The sequence below is a fragment of the Adiantum capillus-veneris genome, chromosome 16, assembly GCF_014529385.1.
Source record: "Adiantum capillus-veneris isolate H3 chromosome 16, ASM1452938v2, whole genome shotgun sequence".
NCBI lineage: Eukaryota > Viridiplantae > Streptophyta > Polypodiopsida > Polypodiales > Pteridaceae > Adiantum > Adiantum capillus-veneris.
In genome coordinates this window covers 34,928,361-34,953,909 of record NC_140946.1, presented here as the reverse complement: position 1 = coordinate 34,953,909, position 25,549 = coordinate 34,928,361, and the positions used below count along the sequence as shown (strand labels likewise).

General features: G+C 42.6%; 2 pseudogenes; one reads left to right on the top strand and one right to left on the bottom strand.

The window, feature by feature from the left end:
* Positions 1-12,808: 12,808 nt before the first annotated feature.
* Positions 12,809-13,182, bottom strand: LOC147438848 (uncharacterized; annotated as a pseudogene).
* Positions 13,183-14,230: 1,048 nt separating this feature from the next.
* On the top strand, positions 14,231-14,834 carry LOC147438847 (uncharacterized; annotated as a pseudogene).
* The last annotated feature ends 10,715 nt before the right edge of the window (positions 14,835-25,549 follow it).

The following is a 25,549-nucleotide window of genomic DNA, read 5'->3' as shown; positions in this document are numbered from 1 at the left end:
AGTATTGTTATGACTCTCTCAGTTGTACTTAAGGCGCGCGGAGAGAGTTGCAAAAGGCACTTTTCCTTCCTCGCGCGCCTTTAGTCATATAGAAAAATACAGAGAGAGAGAGAGAGAGAGAGAGAGAGAGAGAGAGAGAGAGAGAGAGAGAGAGAGAGAGAGAGAGACTAGGTGTGTTTTTGTTTGTGCTTTTTGAGAGACAGATATATATATATATATATATATATATATTTATTTATTTATATCTATCAGGAGAGAGAGAGAGAGAGGAGAGAGAGAGAGAGAGAGAGAGGAGAGAGAGAGATCATGATGGTTTGGTTTTGGCAGAGTTGTCATGTTTCCTCATGGTTTTGACTTGTCATGTTTCTTGATGAATAGGATTAAGGTCCAGTAGGCAGAAGAGGCTGAAACCAGATCCAGAGCTTGTGCCAGGATTTCAACCCTTGTAGGCTCAGTTACTTAATGTATCTGCCAAAAGAACTGTTGACTTTTGTCAGGACATATCTGAAGAAAAGTCGATTGGTGAAGATCAATCAGAGAGGTCACCAAGGCAAGAGAATCCCTCACCCTACAAGGGTGTGGTGCCCTGTAGAGTACTTCTGAAGAAAAATACAAGAAAGAGGAATATAAACTTCTCAGATGATGCAGATGTGCTAGAAAGTAGTCCCTGTGCAACTAAATGTAAAGACAAAGAGGATGTGTCTTCTCTGGAAGACCCAGCTGCAACTGATGAGAGGCTGTTTGATTTTGCAGCATCTTGTGGTGCTGGGGACAAGTATGATCTAGTTCATTCTATGTTTAATCCAAAGTTTGACATTGAAGACCTGTTAGCTCAGCACAGTAATTTCTTGCAGTCCTACAGAGATAAGTTTGAAGTGATGGTGCAGGTAGGAAGGGTTGTTCTCCCTAATATGACTCTTGTGCATTTAAATGACTGTGGTGGAAAGGGACATGGAGTGAAGAAGTATAGGGAATTACCACCCTCTTGCCGACATTCAGCCTGCCCTTTGCATCAAAAAGAATGCAAACTCATTCAGGAAGCCTTTGGCTTTATGATTTACCTGAACAGCCTGTTTGGATTCCTCATGCAGAATCCTGATGAGGTGTTAGAGGAGCAGGATGCAACACCAGATGAGGAATGCGAGGAGACAACTCATATGCAAGAAGTCGAGGAGGTTGAAGACACAGTCGACCTTGAGGTTGAGGCAATTGAAGTACAAAGAAGTAAGATGCTCTCTGTGAAAACCACAGAAATCAAACTTCCATTGGATGTCAGTAACTTCACTGAGAAGCATGCTCAGATGATGTTGCCTGCTGTGCCTGACTTCAGGATTGGAGATAGGACCTATATCTTCTTACACGATGTGCAAAGTGTGTTTTATTTAAGGGAGGATTTCTCCCTAGCTATTATTTCCAGAGTCCAAGAGGAGAGGAGTGGATTTGTTTCAGAGGATAGTAGTGATGATGAGGCAATGCAAACATCCAGCAATCCAATGGAATGCCTTCGAAGATGCTTTGAGAAAGCTGAAAAATACAAGGAGACACTGACACTACCTGATGAAGCCACCTTCCAAGCAATAAGACAAAGCCTAAGACCATCGAAAAGTAACAAAGAAGTGGAGGATTGGTTTAACCATTCAGGTCAGGGGTCAACTACATCTGTAGACCTGTGGCAAGAAAACCTCTTTCTGCAGGATGAGAGCTTCATGGTAACTCTCTCTCTCTCTCTCTCTCTCTCTCTCTCTCTCTCTCTCTCTCTCTCTCTCTCCTCTCTCTCTCTCTCTCTCTCTGTCATTTCTGACATTGTATGTGCAGTCTTGGATTGCTGACAAGGATGACTTCCTTCGGCGCCGGACAAGAGAGTATCGAGGAAGGGATGCGGCCCTAGCACAGTACCTTTCAAAGCTTTGCGAGTCGCCGATAGTAGTTTTTCACAATTCCATGTCACAAGAGGGTTCAATAGCAACTTACACATTCAAGACACTATCACGCTTCTTGGGTGGACCGGTGCTGCCCAAAAGTGCAGATAAAGTCATTCTTGTGGACAAAGTGTTTGCTAGAGATTGTTTTGGTTACTGCCCAGGCTATACAGGTGGTCGGGCAGCGTATTACTACACCTACACAGCAATGGCACTAGCTCTTGGTAGACAAAACCCAGATGAACTTTTAGAGTATGGCAAACATCTCATGATTCGTTACAAGGGTGACGTGCCAAAAAACAAAATTGAACTTGCAAAATCTTGATACACTTCAAGTAGCAATTGTATAAGATCATGTATTACATTAATTTTGTACAATGTCATCCACTCAGAGTATCTTTCTCCACTTGTGATTCACATACACCATTGTCTCTCTCCACCTTCGTTGACTTTCACGAGCTTCGGAGTTGTTGTATGCCATTGATCTTTTAGCTTTTTGTTGTTGTAAATGTCTGATGGCTTGTGCTGTTGCTGAATTTGCCAAGACTTCTTTTGCCTGCATTCGATGAATGATTCTACGATAGAACCATTCAAATAGTTCTCTCAAACTGTTAGCCTTGATTCGAGAGCCACCATGTCGTGTGTGCCTGAAATAAGCATTTCTCGCCATGTAATGAGACTTTTCCATCCCTTGGGTATTCCATATTGCCGGGTTCCCATACTTCTGTATAAAATATGGCAAATGATTGAAGATGATGTGCTGGATATGAAAACAGATTAGTTAGAATGTTTTACAGTAACATATTTGCACATAAGAGAGAAAGAAATACATTATAATACCATGTAGTGAGTAATCTGGGTGTCTGTCCATGCTGTATTGAATGATTTTTCAGAAGGTTGAGATTTTCCTTGAACTTGTTCATATCACCTTGTGACCAGTCATCTTTGTCGCACATCAAAAATAGGATGTCTATTGATCGCCAAACCTCAGCCTTCGCGTTACGAGTAGTTGGTTCGTGGTCTTTGACTGCAATATGTAGCTTTTTCTAGCTCTGATACTCTACCTTGCTAACATAAGATGTGTTATATATTTTTCCATGTTTTGTTAGCTTTGGATCTCTTGTACCTTGGGGCTTAGATAAAAACCTTCGTGCCTTCACCCCACCGATGGATGGTTTGCATGGGACATCCTTCTCAGCAGTTGATCTCTTTTCATCCCGCTGGATTTTCACATTGCCACCATGAAGCCCCATATCTGACAGTACCATTTCTAAGCACTGCAGGGCTACTTGTCGTTCTGCGGAGTTCTTAATCTTCCAAGCAAACCCAATGTATAAGTAGACCAATTTCTCCACAATTCTACAAAGGGCATGCATTGTACAAATGTGGACATTCACAAGTGGTATTTTCAAAACGGGTCGAAAAGCAGGATCCTCAATGTGACGTGTTGGAGCTTTTCTCCACCACTTTGGGTCCATGAACTTTGTAGGCTCCATGCAGAACAAACACGGTGACTTTGCCATTGCATCCATTCCACAATTATACATGGACTTTAATGTTTTAAGGTCACCTGCAAGATGCCACTGAACTTGAAAGTCTCCCCTTCCATCTAGACGTAGTACCTCTCCCTAGTTAGTCTGTCGATCAATCACCTCCGGAATATTAGTTCGATGGAACACCCAATATAGAATCTCATGATCTTCTTTCTTTACCTGCAACACAAAATAAATGAGACTTAAGTAGATCTGAACATTTGAGCTTACTTGAGAATATCGCTTACCTCAAACGCACCAAGCCACCATATGTTAGATTCTGATTGAACACTAAAATATAAAGGATCATCACTGGGACACTTTGAGAGGGCTCTATTCATTAAAGTAATAGTAACACGCTCTAGCTTTTTCTCTTTAACAAGCTCACACTCATCCAGTTTTAACACAAAATGTAATAGCCCACGTGACTCTTCAAATGTGATGTTGTAAAACTCCACCATTCTCTTCTGTAGTATCCGCAGGTCCATAAAAATATTGTTGAACTCATCATATGCCATGTTCGCTCCATGGCCGCTGTAAGTTGCTTTAATATGAAAGGGCTGTCCAAGATAGTCTCCCTGTGCCTCGTTAAGATGAAGCCTCTCTTTCCAAACACTTGAGGCTGATGGTAGAAGTTTGGATTTTATACCCTTCCTAACAAAGATGGATGAGACAGACTTTTGGATAGCCGAATATCCTCTTTTGCTTACACCAAGTGAATCAAGTGTGCCTTGTATCTCTTTTGCAGGCACTGAGTTCTCTGAAATAAAGCGGTCCACTACATTTCTTTGTAGAACCTTAAACTTCTTGTCATGTACTATATCTGCTGCCAGGCTTCTACTTATAAGTGGCTTCAATCTCTTTCCTATATTGGCTTTGGGGTCAATGTTTTCCTTGTCAGGATAGATTGAATCTCTACATGAAGACAATGCATAAGTAAATAACAGAAAATTTGCTTCACTAACACTATTTAGGCACATGAAAACAATGCATAACAAGAAAAAACAAAGAGATTACTTAACTAAGACAATGTAGCCAACCAAGAAGCATCACCTTAATGCTCGGATTCTTTTCTTGAGACCTCCTGATGCAACCTGCAATGTTTCAAGATTGCGCAATTTCTTCTTTCGGATACGACCACCCAAGAGGGTGTCCTTCATTTGACAACTTCACACCTTTCCTTTCAGTTCTTGTACCTCTGTTTTATGTTGCAAAATGGTAACCTGATCTGTAGAATGTAAATGTGAAAGGCGAACAATCTCACATTGTTGAGCTTGGAGAATGCTCTTGTAAGTTTCAGCTTCTCTTGTAAGTGATTTACAATAACCCAGAAGGCCCTTTTCTCCATCACCAGCAAAGGTCAATAAGCTTGTAGGATTGACAAACGGTGGAGACGCATTAGTTATTGGATTCTTAGGGTAGAGAGAGCCTCTCGTCCAGATATCTATGTGTTTAGCTCCTTGAGCTCTGAGCGTGTCTATGGAGGCGGGAGGTATATGTGTGTTTGTTTTACTGCGCTTAATCAATGGTTGGTACTCATTGTCCAAATCAATGTGAAGGTGATATTTGGCTCGTTTCTGGGTAACATTTGTGCCATTTGAGGAGTGCGCCATTAGCCAAATGTGCAGGTTTAATGGAAAGTGAATAGCGGCTGCGGATTCGTCTCTCCATGTTAGCCTCATTCCCTCCGTATTGACGTTGTTCATTCAATGCAACTGAAAAGAGGATTATCCCTCAATCACTACGAACGAATGTTTAGAAGAGTAAGGAATCTACTTAAAGTACACTTTTTGAAGTTTTACTATGAAAGACCCAGCTCTTTTATTTGCCATTTTTTCTAGAGAGAGAGTGCAAAAAATACATTTTCCTCGAAGGCCCTCCAAATGACCTCCGAAATTTCCTAATGTGTCAGGGATCCAAAGGAGGATAGCCTGCAAAAGAGCAATGTGTTCCAATGGGGCTTAAAAAGACCTAAGGTTCAGCTCCATTAAGACTTCCATAGGCTAAGGTTTAAAAAATTAAACCTTTTATTCAATGGCCGAAGATAGGGGAATTGGATGGTCATGGGAAGACTAAAAAGTCTTCCCACATCCCTAGGAAGGAGGAGGCGAGCCCATTCTCTAGGGGATGAGAGAGAAACACACACACACACACACTCTCTCTCTCCAAGGCTTCCCCTTTACACAAAGGGAATATTGGACACATGTCAAGCTCCTAGGCCAGTTGCCCCCAACCTCCTCTCAAATCCTATTGGATGGGAGAATTAGGCTAGAGTAAATTTAGTCTAATCAATTTAAAAATGCTGATAAAAGAACGAATAGAAATTAAGCTCCCCAGAAGACTATTGGACATTCTACCAAGGGGTCCATTGATCATCCAACAGCCCAATGGCTTGCCGGATTCTTATTGGCCAGAAGACAAAAAGGTCCAATGAGAGTTTAGATGAATTAATTAAATACCTAAAGCTCTCACAAAAGGGAAAAGGGAGACACTTGTCAAAAGGATATCAACTGTACTTCTAATTTGTGATTGGCTAAGCTTTACAGGAGCCAATGGGAGGCCATCATGAGCATTTAGCAAGAGGGGTCGACCAAGATGAGAGAAGGGGCTGCATTTTACACTAGCACAATGCTACACACACTACTCATGTGTGCAAGAAGAACTCCATCTCCTTCTCCAAGCATTGAGAAGTAGAGGCCTACACCAACAACTCTTGGCTATGGAATGCAAATCCAACCAAGAGACAAGCTTCAATGGCATGCTCATCTTCTCTACCATGCTAATTACTAAGCTAAGCTATGCTATTAGAGTGATTATGTGAGGAGAATACTTCTTTCTTGTAAGATACATCTTCTTCCTCTCAATCTTTCCTCATTCCCTGCTAGCTCTCAGCATTTTTGAAGGTGTGTGAGGTCTTGGGACTGAGACTAGGGGCACTAGGTGTGTTTTTTCAAGCATAATTTGGTGTATGAAGCTTCCATCTCCATCACACCAACTAGTTTTATCAAGGAACACAAAATTGTATTGTACAAAAATCTCCTTTGATGGGAGAAGCTATAATACAAAGCCTTTATGAAGGGGGGACTGGCTCCATGTAAATCCGGTACTCAACTATTGTCAATTGTTATATTTCTCTCTCTTTTCAAGTATTTCAATGCCAAATTAGCTAGGTGTAAATTGCTATCTTGCTTTCTCAATTAAGTACTCTCTTTGTGCTCATTAGGAACTTGTTCTTGATGAAATGCTCACTATGTTATCAATTTCCACTACACACAAGTTATTAGTGCATTAAATGTTACAGTGGGAGCGAAGACAAATGGCTACGATAGTGCATATCGCTGACAAGGGCATAGGATCAAGCATGTAAGGGTGAGTATGGTTTCCTCTTTCAACAAAGAACATGGTTTTGTAGTTGAGGGAAATATGGGTGGCGTAATGTATGAAGCGAGACCCACCGATTTCTCCCAAGACATAATACTTTGGCATCTTAGAAAAGCTTCATTCAGTTGGGAGTCTATTAAGGCATCATGTAGCAAGTGTAATGCATCCCATCTTCCAAACTACTTCTTTATATCTTGCATCCATCCCATGCTCAAGATCTTGCTTTTATGCATCTTTTGAACGTTTTTACTTGCTTCCCATGCGATTGTAGGAAGAGGGATTTTGATGCATCTTTATCATGTACTCCACAACCCTTTCCATGCCCATAACCTCGATTGGAAAAGATCCTGACTCAAGAACTTAGAGCATATACTGTGTTTGTGTCTTAATCTTGATAAAACTTGTGAGAAAACGCTTTTGAACATTCTCAAGACTTTGATATGCTCCTGCCCCACACTTCAATTCCATAAAGAACCAGTATCACCAATGTGTTAAAAAGGTTTTTTTTGAGAACCCAACACTTGATGTTTCACGTAGTACATATGTTCTCAAATGCATAGTATGCTATCTTTTCGGCTCATGCCACCAGAGTTTTGCATCTAAAATAGTCTTTAAATCCACAATTGCATTTGCAAAATTTTGCCCACTGTTGTCATACAAAGTGAGCTTATACATCCCATGACATAAAATTCCAGATGCAACAATTTCATCACCAAAATTGAGATCATGTATTGTACATCTGTCATCCACAAATTTGACTACAAGACCAAGTCTAGCAAGTGCAGATACAAACAAAAGATTCTTCTTGATCCCTGGTACATAAAGTGAATCAATAAGTGTGAAGGAACTGCCATTTGCAATGGTAAGAACAATCTTTCAAACTCCCTGAACTGGATAAGAGGCATTGTTGGCACAAGTAGCTGAATTCCCACGAGGGACAGACTCAAGAGAGGTGAACTGCCATTTGCAACAATAAAAGCACAATCTTTCAAACTCCCTGAACTAGATAAGAGGCATTGTTGGCACAAGTAATTGAATTCCCATGAGGGATAGACTCAAGAGAGGTGAACAAATCACGATGTGAGGTAATGTGCTTTGTAGCACCGGTGTCAAAATACCACATATGTGAATTTGCAGCACAACCGACATGCATGCATCATGGACAATATGATTGTAAGTGCTCTCTGCACTAAAAGCCCATTTTGCATCAACATCAGCATCACAGTCTCTTTTCACAGAAGACTCAACAATAGATGCATTTGTAGTGGAACCAACATTAGTAGTGGAACTAGCCTCTTTGGCCTTCAACTTAGGACACTACTTGATCAAGTGATCATTAGCTTTACAATAATGGCAATGCATCTTCTTTTTGCCCTTATCACCATAATTTCCAAACGAATTGCTGCCAGCAGAAGCATTAAGAGTAGGTGATTTTACACTCATAGAAGAACCATGACAAGTGGTTGCATTATTGTTACCACCTTTTCTTTGAGCAAAAATCAAGGCCTGTTCAATTGCACAATGTCTAGTCCTGTTTTTTCTGAAAAGCAACTCTTGCAACAACAATGTGCATAATGTATCAAACTTGAAAACTTCAGGATTTCCTTGGGTCATAAGTCTCTAAGTACTAGCAAAAGTCTGGTAAAAATCTAACAAGGGATCAAGAACAGTCTGCACAAGGGAACTGTCTGAAATGACTTCACCTGCAAAAATGAGTTGCTCATTGATATCCTTGACACCAGCAAGGAAAGTTTCCATATCATCTTCCTCATGTATAACCTTCGTGTCATAAAATCTAATATCTAACCAACCCAAATGATTTTCTCATATTAAACTGATCACTTAATGTGCGAGAATAAACGGGAACAAGGGTTAAGATATAGACGTGTGCTTATAGATCTATCTCAACACGGAGCCAGTGGTAAAGGGGCCCAAATGAGAGATGGTCTATCAAAGAGCAAGGCTCACCAATGCAGCATAAGACTTTAGGGTTAGCTTCATTGAAGACCTCCAATAATGTGTGTAAAAGTCCTTTGACCTTAGGTAAGCTAGGGTTGATCTTGAGACGGGAACCCGACCCAGCTCGAGGTGCTTGTCTTGTTTGTCATGCTTGATGACTAAGGTGCTTGAGGTGCTTGATGATTGAGGTGCTTGAGATGCTTGAGGTGCTTGATGATTGAGATGCTAGGGCTATACTTGAGGTGAGAACCCAGGCCAAGCTTAAAGCGCTTAAGGGCGAAGCTTGTGGTGGGAACTGGGCCTATGCATGAGGGGCTTGAGGTATCAAAAAGTCAAATCCAATCCCTACAAGGAGGGGGCGAACCCTACAAGAGGGGGGATGAGAGAGAACACCCACACACGCACACAAGGCCTACTTGGTACAAAGCAAGCTTAAGGGACACTTGGCAAGTTCCTCTTCATGTTGCCCTCATGGTGTGCCTGAAGCCTATTGGTTGGCCACCCAAGGGGTAGAATGATAGTTTAGGAGATTTAATTAATTGATTTTGAATTTATCAAGTCCTCTCTCTCAAAGGGGAAAGGGTGACACTTGTCCCAAGGCTACCCTTGTTTCTTGGTATGACTCCTGCTTATGATTGGCTACGCCTGGAGGGGTCCAATGAGCTTCAAGCATGAGCTACAAGGGGGGGTCGACCCAAGCAAGCTAGGGGTTGCTTAGGGGGTATAATCACCCACACACACTCACACACACTATCATTATGCAATGTGCAAAGTGCAAGAGCTCCCTCTCGTTCTCCAAGGAAGTAGAGGTTGAGAGCCTACACCAACACTCTTGGCTATGGAGTGCAAATCCAACCAAGAGCCATGCTTCAATGCTTAAGCTTGTCATCTTCTCCATCTTCATTACTATGCTAGTAATAAGAGTATGATAAGTGAGGAACTAATTATTTATCTTATGAAATGTTTCTTCTTCCTCTTCCCTACCCTCATTCCTTGCTAGCTCTCTCCACCTTCAAAGGTGTTTGAGGTCTTGGGATAGTTAAAGCTTTCTTCAAGTTTATGTTATGCTTGTGATGCATGAAGCTTTCCATCTTCATTGCATCACCTAGGTCACAAGGAACACAAAGATTGTATTGTAACAAGTCTCTCTTAATGGGAGAAATCATAATACAAATGCCTATTGGAGGGGGGACCGGCTCCACACAAATTCGGTCCTCAACTGTTGTCATGTTCTCTAAATTCTTGCAAAAATATTGTTCATGCCAAGGTAACTAATTGCTATGATTATGTTGCTAACTTCAATTATGTTCGCCCGATATGCTCACTAAGTCATTTCCCAAGAGTAATCTCATTAATTTCTGCTACTCTCAAGTTAAATATGCCAATTCCATTACATTAATATCAGAGCATTTGGTTTCTCTTTTCTTGCTTAAGAAGAGAGGTCCTTAAGTAGCCTATAAATGGTTGATGTTGTTAATTATATTAGGGTAAGTAGAACTAGGATCTATTATCGATTTTGTTGGGGGTTTCCAATCAACGAGCAAAGAAAACCGAGCAAAGCTAATTTCCGAGCAAATATGAGAAACACCCTTGACAGATTGATGCAAGTGCAAGCTACATTGAAGAAAATAATCATGGCTTATTGGATTCCACCACCCAACACCTCAACTTAAAAGGCAATTACCCAACACCTATACCACGACTTTAAATAAGTCACTACTACAAGTCACGTATTTTGTCCAAGAGTTCCCATCAAATTGTTGTTCCTTACCATACATGCTTGAGCTGTCACATTGTGGTGGCATCTCAAAAGTAATATATCCATCATATTGTAATGGAAGCTCATGAACATGCTTTATTTCTTGAGCTTGACTAAGCACAATGGTAATGTTGGTATGCAATGGTAGGAATCTAATGATATCGACTAGATTTATTAAGTGGTGGATGTTGTCTTGGAGATCCTCTTTGATAAATACTGGTGAGATCTTGGAACAAACATTGCTCTATATTGGAGAAGTAGATAGAACAACCTTGTAGAACTAAGAAACCTCATGATAAATAGCATAAACATGCTCTCCCATATTATTTTCTGTGTGCCAAAGCTTTACATGCTCTCCTGACAAAGTGAGAGGACCTCACAAAAATGTGTCCCTAAGCTTTGGCCCAAAGGAATAGTGCTACCATAGATAGCTAAGGTCTCCTGCCCCTCATTTAAAATTCCTTTCCTCATCAACCGAAGCTTGGCTACTCTTCAAATTGTTTCCTTGCATTAAGTGGGAAAAAAATGTGCATACTGACCAACAAAAAGCATTGCATGTTAGAACCTTATAGAAGTGCAAAGTCTTTAGGGGTTGAGGACCTTCTTATGAGGCTAATAGACATGTTCTTTTTTGCTGCAACATATAGGCTTCTATGAGCTGTCATGCTTTCTCATTGAATTTTTCTATGATAGCATAGATAAGTCATCCCAACAGTCATGTTACATTTCTACTAACAAGTTACCAAAGAAAGGAGACTCTGAAGCCCAACTAATAGCATTATTTACTCTAGTATCCAATCTTCCACATCCTTTTTAGTAGTTTGACTTGCCTGAACCACCACTTTTTTTTTGACAAAATTGTCAATATGAACTGGTGCACCATCGAATGGATGGCCAAGGCCTCTTTGAGGAATTCCGGTTGGTATTCCTACAATGGGAATCAAGAGAGATAGGTTTTTCTCTATTTTCCTAGATTTGCTTCTGGAGTTGAGCCAATATAGCGACAAAGATGAGCACAATGAACACTCCAATGCAAATATCAATCATTACCCAAAGCTTGACTTGATAGCTATGTGTCCAGTAGAAAACCATTGCTCCTGCAACAATCGATCATTGTGCAAAGAATACAATGCTAGTGACAATGGTGGAAGCAGAATGCATTGGGTAGCTAGAGATGGGGAGATGGAGCTCAAGCATGAGCTATGCATGACAAGGAAGATGCATTGTGAAGGAGAGTTGCTTCCATGGAGCAAGGGTGACTAGCGTCATCATCACGCCAAAGTCACAAAAGGAGCATATACCATATGCCTTTCGGAGCAGATGGTCAAAGAAAGTGAGCAACTAGATGGAGCTGAAATGGAGTAACAATATTAGTGATCAATACTTGAATGTGGACTAATGTGACATCACATGCTACTTGATTGCAAAGTAATGGGAGACACATGATATTACTGCTTCCAAGTTATCCTCTACTGTGTTGCATGGGATGTGGCCACCCCCCTTCTCGTGTCTCCACCATTGTGAAATGTGCCAAAACCCGGCATCCGCGGATCACTGGTTCCAACATGCATCCTCCCATCTTGACCATGGGCTACGCCCATTGAGTAAAAGGCTAATGGCATATCGTGGGTATAGGATCTCTCTCTCTCTCTCTCTCTCTCTCTCTCTCTCTCTCTCTCTCTCTCTCTCTCTCTCAACTCAGTTCGGAAAAAATGTGTCTCAGCTTAATATTGTGCCGTTTTCAATTTCAAAAATGCCGGTTGAGGGCATGGGAAAAAGGAGAAATGCCATCCCAGAATAAACAAGAATAGTGTAAAAATATTTTAAAAATAGGCTAATTTTATAAAATTTCCTCTTGAAATAAACAAGGAAAGGAATTTGGTATGTTTGGAAAAATGATTTTTCTCGAACACTGCGAGTCGGAGTCTCTCAAGACCATGCGGTCCTTGCAAGGGGCAGCCGCCTGGAGGTAACAACTGTAGGCCACTGCTTACATTTGTATGATGCATTTTTTCTCCATCTGGCTCGCTCTCTCAGTACTCTCTGCCCTTCCAAAACATGTTAGAACCAGTCCACGCCGGTGCAAACTGGTTCTAGCATGCATCCTCTTTATAGTGGGTTGCACCTCTACCTACCATGCCGACGCTCATCACGTCTCTCTCTCGCTTGCGTACATATCCCATAGGAGGTAGCTTGAGAGCCAAGAACTCTCTCTCTCTCTCTCTCTCTCTCTCTCTCTCTCTTTTTGGCCATCTGAAAATATACTTCTATTACATCTAAAGAAAGAGCATTACAAAATCGGTTCACTGCCCCCCTTTGCAAAAACCTTAGTCAAAGAGACTAAATCCCATATCATCATCGGACTCCTCCCCGGGCTCCTTCTTTTCCTCTTTCTCCTCCTTTTTCTCCTCAACTGCTACTACGGCAGGCCTGCACCACCACCACATCCTGCACTAACCACAACGCCTCTCCTTTTCGGCATCAATGAGCTCCACAACAAGTCTATCCTATCATCATCAGCTTCGAAACCAAATGAGCCAAGAATATTCTTCGTGTCGGCAGCGCAAGGCGAGCAGTTGCCCCCCAGCAGCGCCAGCAGGTAAGCCCTGACTAGTTCGCAGGCAATCAGCTCTCTCTCTCTCTCTCTCTCTCTCTCTCTCTCTCCCAAAAATTTGGCGCACTCCTCAAACAGCTCGCAAGCGATTAGGCGTACTCCTCGCACAGCTCGCAGGCGATCATGCGCACTCCTCGCACGCAATCAAGTCTCTCTCTCTCTCTCTCTCTCTCTCTCTTTACCAAAACCTTAAAAAAAACTGTTGAAACCAGTCTGCGCGGCACGGACTGGTTTCAACACCTTTTTTTTTAAGGTTTTAACTTTTGGTAGAGAGAGAGAGTGGTGAAGAGAGAGGTAAATCACAGAGAAAGTGAGATTGGCAACGCTATGATCCAGATAGTGTTCGCCAGGGCAAAGAAAGACTAGAGAGTTATCATGGAAGGTAGCAGAAGCAGCAGCCCCAGGGTGGTGGCGGGTAGTCTTGCCGAGAAGGGGGAGGCAGCAATCTCGTGCAGGAAAGTGCGAAGCAAGCTATTTTCGTGTGCAGGCTACCTTACAGGAACCACGTCAGCACCTTCATCGACATCGACCTGCTGCAACGGGGTGAAGTCATTGTACTCCCTCACTAAGGGGTTGAGAGCGGGGACCGCGTCACTGCCTGCACACAACGCCTGTGGACAACTGCATCAAGCACTTGTCCGCATCTTTGGGCTCTGCGCTCAAGAGCTCCTGTGTGTCCGTCCTTCCTGGCCTATGTAGCATCAATCTCGGCTATGCGATCAACACCGCCATGGTTCCTTGAATGAATAGCCCTTGTGACTAACGATGCCATCCTATATAATAACGCCTACTTATGTTGATCTCCGCCCTCCATGATGAGTACATTAGCCCCCCAGATGTCGTGATATTGACCCCCTACCACCCAAGCTGCAGAGCAGAGTGTCAGCAACTAGCTTTTCTCCGCTCTGCGTTTGAAGCTATGCACCTACTCTTACATTGTTGTACTTGCTTTTTGGTGAATAAAATCCACCCACTTACTACAAGAGAGAGAGAGAGAGAGAGAGAGAGAGAGAGAGAGAGAGAGAGAGAGAGAGAGAGAGAGAGAGAGAGACTTGTGGAGCTTGCGATGGCTGCCGATATTTCAGAGAACGTGGTAGAGCTCAAAGCTCTGGTTGACTAAGCTACGAGATGTCGTCGCGATCTCATGTGCAGAGTCTTATAGCCTCTGAGATATAGACATTAGAAATGGTAGCAGCCTTGTCTACGCAATATCAAGGGAAGGCCACATTACTTCATACCTCAAAAAGTCAAAAGATCATCAACTCATTATAAAGCTTGTCTAGTTTTAGATGGGATAAGGATGTTGAAAAGTAAAAGATCTAGATATCTCTCTTCAAGGGGCCTCCAAGGAGAAAATTGATGTTGATGTGGATTTTAAGGCAAGATCATTGGAGTTGAAGGTCCATGATATTGATGAAAAGAACTATCGTCTGTGTGATTATCATCTGGGTGTGTTGTGTTTGTGTAAAGCTGTCGTACGTGAGAAATGTAATGTCATTGTTAGGCCTACTCGGATTAACATTATTTTGAAGAAGAGGGAGAAGGGCACCTGGCAATATCTTCATGGGAATGAAGACAAGTCAGAGTTGTGGAGTGATGATAAAGAACCCATGTCTAGGCTCATGCAAATAATGGGGAATTTTTTACTTTGTTGCGACTTTGTATTATAGAAATTCGAGAGCTTCATGGTAGGATAGGTGGTTTGGGGTCATGATGAGAGTCCATGGTAGTTCTAACTTCTTTTGAAGACGTCGCTAATGGTATAAGGTTTTATATTCTGGTATGGAAGTAGATCCATCCACTTGATTGTTGATATAGCGGTCATGATTGGTCCAAAGAACTATTTTGATATGGAAGTAGATCCATCCACTTGATTGGTCTAGAGAGTTGGCATCAATGTTCCTAGGGAAAATCATACAAATTTCCCATTATGGTAGATTCAAACCTGGGAAAGTTTTCCCACTAATCGGTATTTTTTACAATTTAACTCTATTTTTATGAATTCTCCAAGCGGATTTTCTCCCTCTCCATCTATTTTAATTTTTCAACATCTAGTGTTCACCCAAAACACTTGTGAGAGAAACTAGTGATAAAATCAGCTCAAGGTTAAGCTAAGGCACACTTTTCTCGAACATTGGTTGGCATGGTAGCGGCATCAAACCTCTATTTTTTGATAGAGAGAGAGAGAGAGAGGTTTCTCAAATCACAATGATAGACCTGAGAGAGAGAGAGAGAGAGAGAGAGAGAGAGAGAGAGAGAGAGAGAGAGAGAGAGAGTCGGCATGGTAGCGGCATCAAACCTCCAAAAACTAAAAAAAGCCCAAAAAACTCAAATAAAATATTTTGTGACTGCAATATTGATAGAATGCCACATGAGATGTTGCTTATAAAACAAAGCTCAATGTTTGTGAGAAAGTAGCTCGGTTTTTTCTTTGCTCAAGAATGTTCTCTCGCCGTTTGGTAAGACTCGGTTTTGTTGAGCCCACTATGTGGGATATGGTGTACACCTCGGGAGATTTGGACTTAATAATGGAGTCTTTTTAGGCTTGCCTGCGGCTTTACCATTATTGAGCCATAAGAAGTCCAAAAGGAGCTAGCACTCAGCAACTTTGCTATGTTAGACCTACTCCTCTACTCTCTATAATTAACCACCTCGAGCCGTGGGTGTAGATACTTAAGAGCCGATTTTCAAAGGCTAAGAGGAGTGGCAACTAAGGTTTTGAATTGCCAAAGCATACGCTGAGTACATACATAAATTTTATTAACATGGATGACAATAATCAAGAGAGTAGAATGAAAATTGATAGCTTTGATTTTGCACATGAAGGTGCTAATGATGATGCTCCCATGTTTGTGAATTATCTCGTCACTAGGTTGCAGCAAGCTATGGGCAACCTTGCTTTGCAAGCCGAAAAGACTCAACGACTTCGTGCTTATGGAATTTCCCTTCCTCTCCAAGAGGAGAGAGAGCTTATGAGGCCTCTTGAAGAGACCCCCAAAAGAAGACTCTCTCTCATTCAAGAGGAGGAATCCAAAGAGCAAGAAAGCAATGAAACATTAAGTTCGTCTAAAGATGTGGCTCCACAAAGACGGCGGTCTAGACGATCGGCCACTCCTCCCAAGAGGAAAAAATAAACACATAGTCCTTCTCCTCGTCACTTCGAAAGGGAAGAGAGGAAACAAAGAAAGAAAAGGGATAGGAAGAGGTCACCCTCTTCTCCTTCTTCTTCACCTTCCTCCTCTTCCGACGAAAACTATGGCTATTCTCCTAGAGGATACAAGAGGGGAGGACATTGCAAATCATTCCCTGCATGGCGAAGGTCACAAAAGCTAAAGAAGTTCAAGGAGGGGGAAAGAGTATCTCTTTTCTCACCTTTGATGGCACCTTTGGTGCTACCGACAAAGTGTTGGCCTTCATCCAGCAATTTGATGCGGCCTTTGGAGATGAGGGCTTTACGAAGTCCTACCATGTAGCTATGAACTTTCAAAAATCAGCTCGTCAATGATGGGTTAGCCTTCATGGAAACGGCGAAGCCCCAACGACATGGAAAACTCTACGAGTTTCCATCATGAAGCAATTCCTTGCAAGCGATGCAAAGAACAAAATGCTTACCAAATGGTGCAACTTGAAGCTTCTCTCTCATCAGTCTATCCACAAGTATGTAGACAAGTTTTGGGATTTACATCTCAAAGGCTATTGTCTTTCAAAAGATAGAATTAGCCGAGCAAAGGCAGCAATTCTGTGCGAGTCTTACCACGCACCGAGCGAGTTTTTTCGAGCAAAGACAAACCCGAGCAAGTGTTTGTACGCAATATAGTAAATTTTATCATCAACAAAATATTTATTGTTTGTTATATATTGATGCACTACAACAAAAAGTGTTTTCAATGGATTTTAGTGTAAAACTCTCTAAAAATCCATTTGTAAATTTGGAGGATTTTAGTGTAAAACTCGGTAAAAATCCAAATTTTTTTTAGAAAAGATATTCAATGTTCTTTTTTCCATTGGTTCTTGCAAAAGGTTTTGGTGAACACTTCCTTGCAAAATCCTCTCTCTCTCTCTCTCTCTCTCTCTCTCTCACAGTCAAGAGGATAGAGGATCCTTGGAACACCATTACTTTTCAAGTCATAACCAAAACTCCTATTTCAGTATTCAAACCTTTGCTTACAATATTAATTGGTCTCGATCTTCCAATCATTCAAAATGCCTTGCTAGAAAGTGGATATTTACATCATGAATCCATCAATGTTGATGACTAGCCTGTCGTACGGATATGGCACATTAAAAAAAATCTAAACTATAAACTTTTAGACAATGGCTTGACCTAAAACACCAGTCAGCAGGCAGCATGGGCATGTTTTATCCCCCAACGCAACAATTTAAGTCTGCTGGTGAAAATTGGCTTATACAAAGCAGACAACCCCATCAAACCAGACTTTTAGCATGGTTAATAATTGAGCCACTTGCAAGACCGTGAGACAAGCCCTAAAATTCTCCTTTGCATGTACATCATTCCTCACAATTGCATTGGTATGATCAACACACTATTGGAGGCACATTTGCTTCATAAAGCCAGGTACATTTATGGCAGTGAGTTTTTCCTACTGCATAACATTCAAGGCATCATATGACATAGCATAGAGCAAAGGAGAAAGTGGGCACCCTTGTCTTATGGATTTATGGAATGAAATAACATCTCTAAGAGCACAATTAACTGAAATTAGCTGACACATTCCCAAAAAGAATGTGAAAAACAATCTGTCCAAACCCATATCATATACACTTTGAAGTATGAACTCCCATTCAATTCTATCATAGGCCTTGATTATCATACGCTCTGTGGCCGATTGTTTGTCAGAAGATCTTTTAGAAGAGTTTTTTGTAATTTTGCAGTGCAGTGATCAATATCATATCTAATAAGCAATGAATTATTATGCTCTTTGAATGCTCTGTGCTGGTGCTAGTACTACTACTTGTAGTCAGCTGAAATATTAGCGGTAGTGCAAGTTGTTTTTCATGCCTCCTGCTTCTTCCCAATATCGGATGGCCAATTAGCTCTCGCTTCCTAATTGCACTTGCACGATTTACTACTTGACTTCCACCTTCCAATGCTTGGTTGTATCATGGAGCCTTGTTGCTACAATATGGGGTATTGTACGTGCAAGTTCCAGCTTCGATCATTCAACCCTAGCCAATCCCAATCCATCTTCATGCCATCGATCGCGATCCTTCATTTTGCCATCGATTGGGATCTTGCCCCTTGTCTAGTGTGTGAGTGCTCTGCATTTTGCATGAGTTGATGAATATATAGATGAGCAAGAAAGTACCCAAACTCAAAACCACTCCCGAGCCCGACCCCAAGCCCGAGCCCATAGGTGGTGCTCAGATCCTCTATAGGGTCTCCTCCAACCTGGCTCCCATCTTGCAAACCTGGGAGACCCCAAGGCCTTATGCCCTCAAGCGAGTATGGGACTACATCAAGGCTCACAAGCTCCAAAGTAGTGCTGAGAAATCGTAGATCTTATGTAATCCTCCCCTTAAGAAGTCATTTGGACGAGACAATGTTAGTGCTCAAGTACTTGAGTCCCTACTTGTCAGCACATTTTCTATTGATGCTATCAGACTGTTGGCGATGAAGAAAACAAGTAAACGTCAAAGTGGACATGAGGGCAGAAAAGCTTATGATGGTTATACTGCTCAAGTAATTAAGCCAGTGGCTTCAATATGAGTGCAACTAGTTTCTTGCGCTTTTAGCAGAGTGTGTGACGGGATTAGCGGAAGACAACTCAATGTCGAGGGAAAGGCATATTTGGGGAATATTGCAATTTTCCACTAGTGCAAGTCATGGTCTGATGAGCCTTTGGCTTCATTCACACTCCTCATCTAGCTCTGTTGATAAATGAATGCAAGCTACATAATTATAGGTTTGGTTATCAGATGAGGTATGCAGATTTGAAATACTTACTCGAGACATGCAACATAGTCGAGGAGGGGAAGTCCAAGTAGCTGAAGAAGGGAGAGAGAGTGAATTAGATGGAAAGGGCCTTCTTGCCCACATCCTTGAGGGTTTCTACAATGATCTTCTGTGCAAGTCGGTTGCGGGCTTTCACTCGCATGCTGTTGGTGAGATCCACCTTCTTGTCCTTGGCCATTTTCAACAGCTTCTCATACTTGGTCTTGATGAAGAGGAAGCAATTCTCGTACTTGGTCTTGATGAACCACCCCAGGCACATCTCTCTCTCTCTCTCTCTCTCTCTCTCTCTCTCTCTCTCTCTCTCTCTCTCTCTCTCTCTCTCTCTCTCAACAGCAGCCATACACTATATTAGATCCACCAAGATTGTATGAGTTTCATACGTCATTTTGGCCTTTTGAAAATGTTTAATATAACATTTTATTTCATTTCATTTCCTCTCTCTCTTTCTCTCTCTTGCGCGCAAGCGCGCTGCAGGCTAACAGGAGCGACGATTGCTCTCTCTCTCTCTCTGTCTCTCTCTCTCTCTCTGTCTCTCTCTCTCTCACACACACACACACACACACACACACACACACACGCGTACGCGCACACACACATGATGTTTCTACAGATGATTAAGATCTCTCTCTCTCTCTCTCTCTCTCTCTCTCTCTCTCTCTCTCTCTCTCTCTCTCTCTCACACACACACACACACACACACACACACACACACACACACACACATACACACATGATGTTTCAACACATGACGAAGATCTCTCTCTCTCTCTCTCGTAAAAAAGAAGCTCTCTGAAAGAACGCGCACCGACGTGCGTTCTTTTAGACAGCTTTTTTTTTAACTCGGCGCACGCTCTTTCAGAGAGAGAGAGAGAGAGAGAGAGAGAGAGAGAGAGAGAGAGAGAGAGAGAGAGAGAGAGAGGAGAGAGAGAGAGAGAGAGAGACAGAGAAGGGGGTAGGCATGGCGGCGTCGAAGCAGAAGCGCAAGATCTAAGGCCCGGCACATCCGGCCACAACCTGCAGGTGGTGAAGGTGCTGAGAGCCAAGCAGGTGATGCAAAAGAGCCGCTTCGATGCCCTTCAGAGCACCCCTTTGCACTTTGTTGAATGCGTCATTGGCGATGATACTGCCGTGATCGTTTTCCTTGCCCGTAATGAGCAAGTGGATGTAGTGCAGGAAGGTGCTCCATGTGTCTTGTTGTGGACAAGTGGCAAGGCTCTATTGAGGTGACGACGGAGCCTGCCACTTTTTCAGTCAAGTCAGACAACAATCTATCATTGACTGAGTTCGAAGTAATCCTTGTAGATGAATAACCGTTTTTTGTGGTGATTTTTCTTTTAGAGAGAGAGAGAGAGAGCAGACGCTTCGCCGAGGAAGGCATCAAACGCACCGGTGATTACATCAGTCAGCGCTCCTCTCTTACACACTAGCTGCACCTTCACCTTCCACGTATGCACCTCCTCTGCGTTTCCATTTACCTGACTCCTGCACAGGCGACCGCTTAATCAAGGCCAGCTTGCTCAAGGCCTTCTGCAATGATGCTTCCCAGTAGCCCTTAAGGGTGGCAACTCCTCTTCCCCTTCCCTGTCTCTGATGTTGTATTCTCTCGTCCATCTTGCATTTGCGAGGTGCTATCATATCACTTCAATTGTTGCATGCAGCAAGAGCAGAAGCTCTATTTGTTTCAAGGCTTAGCTTTGTAGTTCTCATTCAAGGTCAGCCTCTTTGTGTGCTAACAGTTCTTTGATGAGCTTACAAAGGCTCGCAGTTAGGTTTTGCAATATGTTTAACAAATTAATACATCAATAAGGTTCACTTTTTGAGAATTACAAATTTTTTATCATACAATTGGATCGGCTTTTTTAATGCTTAAATTTTTGTGTCAAGCGGTTCAAATTTTGGACACATCTAGTACAATATTCTAGAGAGAGAGAGAGAGAGAGAGAGAGAGAGAGAAGAAGAAGAAGAAGAAGAAGAAGAGAGTTTTAACATCGTAGGAAACTATCCCAAGAGACCTTAAATATCTTGCCGACAAGGAGAGTTGAACTCAAGACCTGTTATTCAAGAGTGAAATGGCATAACCAATCTACCACACTTGGGTGATAGAAAGGTTATACCATTTTCCTCTTTTTATTAGCACACACACCCACACCCACACACACACACCCGAGAAGAAGAGAGTTTTAACATCATAGGAAACTATCCCAAGAGACCTTAAAGATCTAAGTTCCAACGATACTGTGTGTGGTGTGTGTGTTGTGTGTGTGTGGTGTGTGTGAGAGAGAGAGAGAGGGGGGGGGGGGGGGGGGGGGGGGGGGGGGGGGGGGGGGGGGGGGGGGGGGGGGGGGGGGGGGGGGGGGGGGGGGGGGGGGGGGGGGGGGGGGGGGGGGGGGGGGGGGGGGGGGGGGGGGGGGGGGGGGGGGGGGGGGGGGGGGGGGGGGGGGGGGGGGGGGGGGGGGGGGGGGGGGGGGGGGGGGGGGGGCTGGGGGGGGGGGGGGGGGGGGGGGGGGGGGGGGGGGGGGGGGGGGGGGGGGGGGGGGGGGGGGGGGGGGGGGGGATTAGGTGGAGCTATGTCAACACGTAGAAGCTCTCCTTGTGACAAAGTACAAGGTCGTGTGACGCACATCAGCACAGATATGTTGATCCTATAGCATGCACGATCTTCGCCTCCTCAGCCTCTTCCCTTCTAGCCTTCCCTCGCCCATATACGATCCCCTCCTCCTCCTCCTCCTCCTCTCTCTCTCTCTCTCTCTCTCTCTCTCTCAACAAAAAGTCCACGCGGGCGTAGGCTCTTTCAAAGAGTTTTTTTCTTAAGAGATTGAGAGAGAGAAAGGAGAGAGAAAAAGAGGGGGAGGGGTTGAAAAAAAACCCTAGGTTTAGTGTAATCCCACCTGCAAATTTGGAGATTTACCTCTAAATTTTAAATTTTAAAGTGAGAAAACCTACAAAATTTAGAGAAATTTAGCGTCATTTGGTGTAAAACCCTTCAAATTTAGTCAGTTTACCAGTAAAATTCTCATAGGTAGGTTTGCCAAGTTTTGAGAACAAAGTTTTTTTGGAGCACTGGTTCCTGCTCGTGCGTGAAAGAGTTCGCGTCTCTTTCAAAGAGATTTTTTGAAGGGTTTGGTTTATACTATATAGTTATTGAAAATGACGACGGTTGAACTTGAGGACCTTCTTGCCTCGTCTATTGTGAGTTTCCTTGCCCAATTCCTTCAAAACCAAAATTTTCAATGATTAGGGACCGTAAGATTTACCTTCCCTAACCAACACAATTGTCTCAACGTGGCACAATTTTGTTTGTTGTAGCACAACCAACCTCCCAGTTACCCCTTTGAGGGGGTTACCTTATGGGGTGCTAAGGACTGAGGCTTGGGCCACATCATTCTACAAGATGACAGATGCAGTGCTAGACTACCATCCATTTGAATTGCTATGAGGCATTGATGGACGTACAACTCCCAAACAGTAAATAGAGTACAAACAAAACTGAGGGCTAAGCCGCATTAGGAAAATCATTTCAAAGGACTACAATGACAATCATACACCATGGCTCTAAGAAGTGTATTCAACATAGGGGCATCACACGTTGGGTGAGTAATCTGGGTCGAGGCATGACAGACAACTCATCAGACTAGGAACCCCGAGCAATCTAGGAGCTTTGAAAAATTTAAGAGAAGGTTTTTACACTAAATTTCTCTAAAGTTTGTAGGTTTATTCACCTTCTACTTTGATTTTAAGGATAAATCTCAAAATTTGTAGGTGGAATCACACTAAACCTAGGTTTCTATCGATATGGGTAGGTGAAAGAGAACTAGCATGTGGACAAAGTTGTCATAAGAAAATTGTTCATAGTTTTATCGACCTTGCATACTCTTCTATCAAAGCACTCTTTATAATCCCCCATCGTTACCACCTCCCTTGACATGTTTGTCGCCCCCCCCCCCCCCCCCCCCCCCCCCCCCCCCCCGATAGAAAGCTACCTATGATGGTGTGATCCAAACTTTAATATATACCATGATGTGGATTTTCCCAAAAGAATAGCCTCATTGCAATAATAGAATTATTTTCAAGTTTCCTCCGTTTTCTCTAGAGTAACTTAAAATGCATAGTATGTTATCGTACATCAACCCTCAATAACTTGAGGTAGAGCAAGAGAGAGGAGAAGAAGAAGAAGAAGAAGTGAAAAGAAGCTCAAGCTCCCTGACTCTCCTTATTGATGAGATTTGTTCGAGTGGAAACAACCTTACTCTTTTAGTGTAAGTCTCCTGGTCCTACATCTAGGGAGGTAGGAGTAGGAGATTTATATCCATTGGAATCATGGTGCCACTATTCCCAACAAGGATCAATGGTGGTAGAAATGAGCTTTTAATATCTGAGGGCAACTAGTTCCATGAAGAGGAATATTAACATGCCATTGTAAGGGTTCCAATTGTTCTATCCCAGCAAAGGAAACATTCTATCAAACCCTTATTCAAGGGGTCTTTTTGGTCAAAAATTTGTGGTCATTTTACCATTGAAATTAGGTGTAATCTTGTTTTTATTTTTATTTTTTGTGCTTGCAGTCACCTAAAAAATCATGTTTGGTTCTTGTTTTGTATAGTGTGCCTTGGCCAATCTTGCTCGCTTTAGGGATTGCTCGGAAAATCTCGCTCGAGACTTGAGATTCCTCATTCTGTGCAGGATTACCTTAAGAGATGGCCGAATACATCAACTCTCAACGGCCTGGTACTATTATCGAAGTAATCCATCAAACCATGGTTTCTTCACGCATCAATTTCCATCAAGGGGCTAGACGTAATTTCAATCCCATGGACAAGAAAGGCAAAAATGATGCAAAGGGGAAAACCAATGTTCAAAATTCTTTCCAAGGCACTTCCAACAACAACAACAACAATTGGTCCAAGGAGAAGGGAGTTTACAAAGGTAAAAACAAGCTCTCTCCTAAAGAGCTTGAAGCTTTTTGCAAGGACCATAAGTGTTTCAAGTGGGGAGCAAGGACATGGCTATCGTTCTTGCCCTAGGAAGAATACTCACAATGAGACTCCTAGGGAAAAGGATCATCACTTTCCTATGCTTGGGGAAAGGTAAGAGAGCATGATGCCTTCATCTTGTTTGACCCTGGCTCTACTCACAACTTCATATCAACGGAGTTGGCCACCAAGTTGGGCATTCGAGATTTCGATATGGGAGATATGGTAAGGATTGATGTAGCTTTCAAGGGACAGAAAGCCTCCACTACTCCCTTAATTGGTAATTTGAGGCTTCATGTCCAAAGCTATGTCGACAAAGAAGACTTCTTCATCTCTCCTCTCCAACATGAGGATGTTGTCCTAGGGGCGCCATGGTTTGATCGCATCGCTGCCAATATGAACTTCCCTGAAAGGAGAATTTACTTTACCTACAGGGGAAAGAACATGTATATAGATGCTAGTGAGCGTGGTCGCACTATTCCACTTGTAAATCCTCCTGCTTTTGATAAGTCAATGAAGAGCTCAATTCCTGCGTGCATGATTTTTGTCAAAGAGTCTCTAAAAGACCTAATGTTTCATCAAATGTAAATGGTAGGAATCAAGAAGAGTTAAACTTGTCTATTTTTCTAAAAGGATTCCAAGATGTGTTCATCAATGATATCCCTATGGACTTACCTCCTGTCATAATAACTAATATCTAATTCTCCTAAATGATTTTCTCACGTTAAACTGATCATTTAATATGGGGAAGTGCCAGGGGAGAAAAAGTTAGAAAATTGGTTAAGCTGGTTGATCGGCCCCACAGTAGGGATCCAAAGGAGGGAAAATAGGGATCCAAAGGGGAGGCCATCTGCAAAAGAGCAAGGTGAAAAAATGGGCTTAAAATACCCTAAGGTTTAGCCCATTAAGACTTCCAAAATGGTAAGGTTCCAAAATTCAAAGGTTGTGTCCAAAGGTCAAAAGCCTAGGAAAATTGGATGCTTTATGTACTCAAAAAGTCTTCACAAGTCCTACGTAGGAGGGGGCAAGCCTGGAAGTAGGGGATGAGAGAGAAACACACACACACACTCACAAGCTCATGTACACAAAGGGAACGAGGGACACATGTCAGCTCCCTAGCCCAGATGCCCACAAGGTATACTCAAATCCTATTGGATGGCCATGGAGGTGGACCAATGAGAATTAGGCTAGAGTAAATCTAGGTTAATTGATTTAAAAAACACTTAATAAAAGAATCAATAGGAATTAAGCTCTCTAGAAGACTATTGGACAGTCTCCCAAGGGGTCCAATGAGCATTCAGCAGCCCAATGGCTTGCCTGATTCCTATTGGCTAGGAGACAAAGGGGTCAATGAGAGTTTAGTTGCATTAATTAATTACCTAAAGCTCTCACAAAAGGGGAAAGGGGGACACATGTCAGAAGGCTATCACTTATGCTCCTT